Genomic DNA, 8,699 nt, shown 5'->3' with positions numbered 1-8,699 from the left:
CATGACAGAATGTGGACGGTTGAAAATCAGGACTATGCCAGATTGGTGTGCACCTACTTGGTGTTACTGATGATTTTGTGATTTTGCTCGCTTCTACCAGACTGCAAGGGCTGAAGTGATTGTAATATTCTTATAGTAGTTCATTTTCTTTATTGAGTATGGTGGGATGGCAACGTCTGCATTGAGGTGTTTCTGTACTGATTTTGTTCTAAATCTATCCATGAGTTTCTGTAATTATCCTTCTGAATCCATTTGAATTTCTAAGAAGTAATGTTGAAAGTTTGGTGCTTCAAGGCCACCTTATGACTTTTTTTCTTTTGCAGAATACAAGTATGAGGTTAATTAAGTATGGAAAACACTGAAAACAGATAAGACAAAGAAAAGCTACAAATTAAACTGAATGTCTAGTATTTTCAGTTGAAGCATGACAAACACTTAATCAATCACTTATTAAAATAGTTTCTATTTGTTTTTAGCTACTTGCCTAACCAGTTCAGGGACATATCTTTGCATCTCTACTTTGTACAAATAACTATTCAGCCATATCTCTTGTCTGCAACACTATAACATAACTCAGCTTCAATCTTCCTTCTAGTGATGTGTGATGATGCCTTGTAAGTGGGGAGTCTGTAAAGAGAGGAAAATAAGTGTGTTTTGTGACCTGCAGTATGGACTACACCTCATTATAGGATAGCATCTTTTTAGTTGAAGGTGCTGCAGGGTTTATCAATGATTCCTTGCTGAAAGAAACAGGTCTGAGCCAGAGATGACACATGGAAGTCAAACTGTCATACTGACACATCTAGCATCTCTAGAAAATTGGGAACTTTACGGAGTTTGAACAATGCACAAACTTTTCAAATGACATACTGTAGAGGAGAGTCTGACAGCGTAAACTACTCAAAGATATACCTTTAGAATTAGGAACTTTACAATCACTATCCAGCTGTTAAAGTGTTACTGCCATTTTTATGTGGCCATCTGCAAAGTAACAGAGCACGAAACTGAAAGAGACACACACAAGTGGCAAAAATCAACTTTAAAGGAATTAGACAGCGTATTTCCTGAACAATTCCCTCATCTGATCCACCCACATCAAATTCACTTTCATCCACAGTTAAATTTATACAGCCTTACAGTATATCCTCTTGATGCCATAACAGGAAAAGCACACACTATGCTTAATCCCCAGTTTACCTGAAAAACTGGATTGTGGCTGTCTCTGTGTCCTTGACAACTGGAGATGAAAGGACTTTAATAATGGGGGTGGCTGTGGCTTACGAGGTAGGGCAGTCGTCTTCTAACCAGCAAGTTGGTGGTTCGACTCCCGGTCTCCCCGCATGCCTAAGTGTCCCTGAGCAAGACACTGAACCCCAAATTGCTCCCGGTGGTTCGACTGGCGCCAGTGTGCGGCAGCCTCTCGTCATCGGTGTGTGAATGGGTGAATGGTGTATGATCTCCTGTAAAGCGCTTTGGTCAGTGTAACACACTGTGAGAAAGCGCTATATAAATACAGTCCATTTACCATCCATTTACCATTTACCAATATTATACTGCTGTCAGTGGTGTTAGGAAAATCAAATCAAAACAAATCAAATTTTATTTGTATAGCGTCAAATCACAACAAAAGTCATCTCAGGACACTTTACAAAGTAAGGTCTAGACCTTACTGTTATCAATATTATTACATAGGAAAACCCAACAAATCTCCCTTGAGCAAACACTTGGCAACAGGGGGGAGGAAAAACTCCCTTTAACGGAAGAAAACTCTGACAGACCCCGGCTGTTGGTGGGCGGCCTTCTGCCTCAACCGGTTGGGGTGAGTGGATAGAGGAGAGACAAAAGAAGAAAAGCAACAGGACACAACAAGTAAAGTTAAGGTGGCCTCCTTCCACTGTGTTGGCAAACGGCACTGAAGTAGATAAAGATGGAATTATTTCCTTAAACTTGGTAACAGCATTGCCAGATAGACATCTGCTGTAGTGGAATTGTTTCCCACATAGAGTATAATCCATTAATGGAAATTCAAAAGTTATTAGAAAATGGTTAGACAGAAGAGGGTTATGGGGAAAAACTATTAAGTGTTCAGTTTCGATGCCATATGTCAGAACAAGATCAAGAGTGTGTTTAAAACAGTGAGTGGGTTTATTTACAGTTTGAGAGAAGCCAACTGAGTCTAATAATGAACAGAATGCATTGTTGAGGCTGTCATTGTCGGCATCTACATGAATATTAAAGTCGCCTACTATGATTATTTTATCTGTACTAAGCACTAAATCAGACAAAGTGTGAGAATTCACTTAAAAACTCTGGATAAGGAGCAGGTGGACGGTATACAATAACAAACAGAACAGGCTTTTGAGTTTTCCAGTTTGGGTGTGAGAGACTCAGGGTGAGACTTTCAAATGAGTTATAACTATGTTTAGGTCTAGGGTTGATTAATAGGCTTGAGTCAAAGATCGCTGCCACGCCACCACCTCGGCCTGTGTTTCGAGGGATGTGACAGTTACTGTAACTAGGTGGAGTGGCTTCATTTAGACTGACATATTCTTCCTACTGTAACCATGTTTCAGTAAGACACAGTAAGTCAATGTGATGTTCACTTATCAAATCATTCACTAACAGAGATTTAGATGAGAGAGATCTGATATTTAATAGTCCACATTTGATTGTCCTATTACTTTCTACTATAAGAGGAGTCATCTTAATTTTAATTAGGTTCTTATGAATAACTCCTCTGGAGTTGATTCTTGATTTATATAATTTAGGTGGGCGGGGGGCAGACACAGTCTCTATGGGGTACTGGGAGTTTTAGGTGGGTAGCAGCTGCAGAGAGACAGCAGAGAGGTGTGTAAGACTGCGACCCTGCGTCCTGGACTCGACTCTGGGTTGTCATAAAGACATGCCAATTTCACATTTAAACATGCATAAACTTGCAGAAGTGCTCATGCACAACCAAAATAGACACTGAATGTCCCAGAACTGTGGTGGATTAATATCTTTGATCTCCTATACTCCTATCCTCTGTGTGTGTTTGTGTGTGTGTTATAGAGAAAAAGAGAGGAATGGGATGAAATAGCCAGAAGGAGGCAAGAGAGAGCTACATGGAGTGAAAAGATAAGATAATGAGGGAGTGAGGAAATAAGGGAAATGTAGACTGGGATGTAGGAAGGTAATTAGGGTGAGAAGCAGAAGGCCAACAGGGAGCAACTTTACAATAGCTGTTGTCTGTTTTTATAGTACAGAAAGAATGTAGGGAGACTAAGAACAGGCATCATGGGAGCGGTCTTATAGTTACCACAAAAGAAAGACTGGACAAAGGAGAGGGAGGGAAGGCCAGATAGGTAATGCAAGTATGAGACTGTGAGAGAATGAGATAAGAGAACAGAGAGAAGGGTAAAGAGGAGGAAGAAGGCATTATGAGAGCACTTGTTAAACAGCCCCAGATACAATACACTTAAGAGAATTGGCCTATTTTTAGGCCATACATGCAGTTCTTTCAGGCTGCAGAGCAGGTATTTAAGAATTCAAAGTAGCTAAATGCAATGCTAGTTTTATTTGTCCACATGTAAAGCACTGTTAGCTTTGGCACCCAGTGAGCACAAACTGTTTAACCTACTGAGACATACAGTGCAGTGTACAGCCTTGGCCTGTAGCCACATCCATAACAGAAATCTCCTTTCTTTAAATTTACTTAAAAGCAAATCTGTGTTTCCTATATTATTGCACTTTTGGCCCAATGGAAACACTAGTTTTTGGGCACTCTTTTTTTCTGTAAATTTGTTTTGAGCAAGCTAAAAGCAGCTATATCATCTGTGAAAAATTATACTTTTAAGCGATTTGAAGTGGCCAATATCAAACCTTAAAATTTCACGTTATAATGAATATGACCTATGTTTAGAAAACACAGCACACATGCAGTTTCAGTGTAAATGGCACAAAAAAGCTAATGGTTAACGCTAACGTAAACCTTCCCCAACCCTCAAAACACAGTCATCAGCTGAATCCATGCAGTCCAGGTCGACTGTCATCAGGACAGTGTTTACAATACATGACCCTGAAACCACCTGGAAGGCAAAAGGTGCAACCTAATGGAGTAGTACAGAGTACAGTAGTACAGAGCGAGTGGGATTGCAGTCAAAGAAAACAAGAAGGCCTATAGGGGTTGGGCTGTGAAAGCTATCAAAGTCCCATGCTTGACCACACAGGCCCTTTTTCATCACACCTCATAAGTGTAGGCATCTCCTTCTTTTTTAATGGGTTGACTACCTTCACATTCATCTCCATCTTGTATGGTAACTACCAGAAACACAAGAGTAGATAAAGTGAGTTAACAGCATGTCCCATCTTCTTTTTTCTACTTGCACTACGTGATTGAACCAGAAATGGGGGAAAAGAGGAATAAAGTACTAGTATTCAGCAGCTAGTCATACATTGCTGTCACCGAATTTTAAATTTTATTGTGATTGAATAGAATCGTACACACAATATTGTGCGTCGAATCATATTGAGAAAAAGTCATATCTTCCCATCCCTACTTACGTATATTACATTCCTAGAGTTGCCTACTTGTTATGTTTCATGTGCAACCAAATTGTCTAAGAGAACCTAATAGCCATATGAAGTTGAAAACCCTGAAGACAAAATGCTGAGCTGTGGCCTCATGCTTTGCTGTAAAATCAAAAGGCGTGTCACTTGTGTATGAGGTGACAAAAAGCCCAGAGGAAAACAAACCGCACCAGCTGCTTCCCAGTTATCTGTAGCAGCCTGCGTGGCCATCACTCCTGGAGAAAGCTCAGAGTCATCAACCTTGGAGGCCACTGATCCCTGCTTTTCAGCAGCCTGTGTGTGTTAAGAATAGGATTTGATAAGGGATGCTTTGTGGCATTATCTCAGGTCAACTGATTTCAGGTCAGCTTTTAAAGTTGTGACCCCAGACTCTTACACTGCACAATAGAAAAAAACAAAACAAAACAAAACTGCCTTCTGAAGTTTTATGTCCGGTACTTCTGTTGGAACATTAGAAAGTTTTATGAAAGTGTGCAAATAAGGTAAGAAAAGCATAATTTGAACTATGTGAAATACAAATATTTAGTGCAAGCAGTTGCCTTATTAGGACAATGAAATCAAGCATTCAGGAGCATTTCAGTTGAGGTGGAAAGTGCTTGTTAGACAATAAGGGCACATTAAATGAGTCCTGGTGAGAAATGCTGAATGCACAACTAAAATAAAATTAAAACTCTAAAGGTGATCATCCACAATCTAAAGCCACAAGTACATAATACTATTTCAGTGCCACAACAAATGCTTTCTGCAGTTATTTAGACAAACCCAAAGATGCAAACTAAAGGGACACAACTAATGTATCTAGTATAAAGGATTAACCCTGATGTCTTTTTTTGTCTCAGGTAGAGGGTGATGAGAGAAGACCACTGAGGAAGAGCTGAAGTGAAGTGCAGACCTTATGAGTGATTACTTTGTAAGCATAACTTTGCACTCAGCAGTTTGAAAAGTCCCAGAGGTTGACAGATGAAGAGAAATCTAATACAAAAACATCTATTTCTTAGCGATATCTTTATTTATAAATTACTTTTACTTAGGGATGTCCCAATGCAGTTTTTAGGCCCCAATATGGATCTGATTACTTTAATATTAAGTATCTTCCAATACCAATTCCAATCGAAACTTATATTTACCTACAGTAAATGTTCATTAAATATGCAGGTTGAAACTGAAATGAATCTGGTAAACTGTATTTTTCAGGAGCTTCCAAATACTGGATCAGGTCCTGGTTTTAAAATACTAAGTTGATTAGCTTTAAATAATTGATTGATGCAAATAAAAAAACAACTGGGAGCTGGACAACACACTCTCAGAAATATAGATTCATTACAGGGCAGATACTAACTACTACTTCATATCAGTGGGCGTGCACAGTTTGTGTAACCAATCCAATTTAGATATCCTCGTTTGACAATTTAAAAAAACTGCATGTGATGTACCAGATGATAAATCATGCATTTTAACTATTTTTGCTTGATGAATTTTGCTCTTTTGGGGGAGTTCTCATCAGAAATAATGAGTTTTTATTGTTTTGGGGGCTTCTATGGAGCATTTTACGCACGTAACTCTGAAAAAAATTAACTTGAAGCTAAAAATAGGCTTCAGGTCACAGCTACCTGCTGTAAAGCTGAAGTGATATGCCAGTCACATGCAGGCAGTGTAGACAGCTGGACTGATTAATATAGCAGCTTATCAGTTGTGTGACATTCACATCTCAAAATTGTGACTGAGTCCACTCAAACAGGCTAGAGGATTGTAGTTCTCCATATTATTATGTATTATTTATCATCTGAAACCATCTTTAACAAAACCTCAGTTTCAGTGCATATCAATGCTAAACTAACATGCCTTAGCATAAATTTCTAATGAGACTCTTTCATTACTACCCAACTAATAAAAATAAAACCAAAAAAAAAACACAGAGAATATATGATGTATCAATTAAAAGATGGGAACGTAGAAGACAGAAATACTATGTAAAAATGTACAAATGTTAAAATACAAGCTTGTCTTTTGTTGAATGTTTATGAAAAAGATTATGCATTTAACACACTGGTTAATTCAGGGCACTCACAAAGCCTTTTGAGGAGAAACACTGTAAATACTGTATATATATACAAGAAAATACCACAGAGCGCCTTTAAATGTTAAAGCTTTTTAAAGCTAGATATGTATGTAGCTACTGAAGCTATGCAGATTAAAAGTGCTTCTGTACGTATGGGAAAAGAGTGTGTGTAGAAGGATGGAGAAAATGTTAAAGAGCAGTGAAGTGTACAGAAAAGTTTTATTATCATTATGCATTTTTAATTTGTATTGTAAAAATCTTTGTTTTTTAAATTGCCAACTGCAAAAGTGGCCTATAATTACTATAGAGTTTGCTCCAGCAAAGTCCTGATGTAGCAAATAATGTCTACAATAAACATCACATGCTTACAGGCTGTACAGTGCACAGACTAAATCCTGCAATGTCTCAAGGGCCCTAACTTTGTGAAAAGAATAAGTATGTAATACTTACAAAAGAAAAAGGGGAAAGGAAGAAAACAGTGCTCTGACAGGCATGAAATATTAAGCAGGAAGAGAGAGGGCTGTGCAGAAAGATGAATAGGAAAGCTGTGTTGTAGGGTCTAACTTGGTTGATGACTAAGCCTTACCAAAGTGTGTTTGAGTGTTCAAGTGTATGATCTTTTTGTTACATTTCTTTGAGAAATCCTGCAGTGTGTGTGTGTGTTTGAGAGAGAAAGAAAGAGAGAGAGAGAGAGAGAGAGAGAGAGAGAGAGAGAGAGAGAGAAAGAGACTAAGCTTCTTTATTGCTGTTTCATAAAGCAGGTCATGGATATAAAGAGAGCAGGAGAGGCGGGTAGAGGATGACAGGGATGAAACAGATTTTTTTGTTTTTGTATTTTTGGCACTTGTGAATGGAAATGAAAGGACTTGTATTTAGCACATAAGATGACACTACATGACTAACTTCAATATAGCAGCTTTTGTACAGAGATTGTCAAAAGATTTCCTGTCACCAAACCAAAAATGCTGTCAACACTTTAGACATTGACCCATTTCAGCCCTCGTGAGATTTATATATTATTTTTTTAACTGTCTAGACAATGACAGTGGGTGTAGAACTATTCACTAAATTAACATTATGCTTGAACAAGTGAGGTAATTTCCAGTGAATTCAATCTGATTAAAATGACATTAATTTTGCTGAATATAGCCATGAAGGACCCTAAATCCGCTGATGTAGCGGAGTAGTTTAATAAAGATCCACAGAATGGCGATGATGAGGAACTAACCTGTTAACATCTTGTCAAGATGATGCAGCTATTTTTTTGGTTTCAGCTTGCTTCTTTATCTGATCAAAATTTAGCACATCTTTATAAATCCCAGAGGTGACTTTACTTTCCTTGGTCTGGAGCACATTAAATACATAAAAACCAACATAGCCTGTGGCCCTGCTCAGGCACTTTACATGTACCTCCACAGAAGGTGATGATAGCCGTTGCTCTGTGACATTAATTATCCTCTGTGACTGGCTCCTGGACTTTCTGACTGGCCGGCCCCAGACTGTCAGGATTGGCAATAGGATTTCAGCCAGCATTGTTACAAACACTGGCACCCCACAGGGATGTGTCCTCAGTCCCATCCTCTACATCCTGTTCACCCACGACTGTGTTGCCTCCCACAAAGATAACATCATTCTGAAGTTCGCGGACGACACCGCGGTGATAGGTCGCATCACTGGCGGGGACGAAGCAGCCTACAGGAGGGAGGTGACCAGTCTGGTGTCATGGTGCAAGGACAATAATCTCAGCCTCAACATGGTCAAGATGAAGGAGATGATAGTGGACATGAGGAAGGAGAGGAGATCTCATCAACCACTGTTCATCCTGGAGCTTGAAGTGGAGAAGGTGAGCGGCTTCAAATACTTGGGCGTCCACATCAGTGAGGACCTCACTTGGACACTTAATACCACACAGCTGGTCAAGAAGGCCCAATGGTGGCTGTACTTCCTGAGGAGGCTGAGGAGGTTTGGCATGTCGCCTAGGATCCTCAGCAACTTCTACAGCTGCATCATTGAGAGCATCTTGACCAGCTGCATCACTGTCTGGTACGGCAGCACTACTGCTATGGACCGC

Source organism: Monopterus albus, unplaced genomic scaffold (genome assembly GCF_001952655.1).
Source record: "Monopterus albus unplaced genomic scaffold, M_albus_1.0 scaffold270.1, whole genome shotgun sequence".
NCBI lineage: Eukaryota > Metazoa > Chordata > Actinopteri > Synbranchiformes > Synbranchidae > Monopterus > Monopterus albus.
This window is presented reverse-complemented; position numbering follows the sequence as displayed.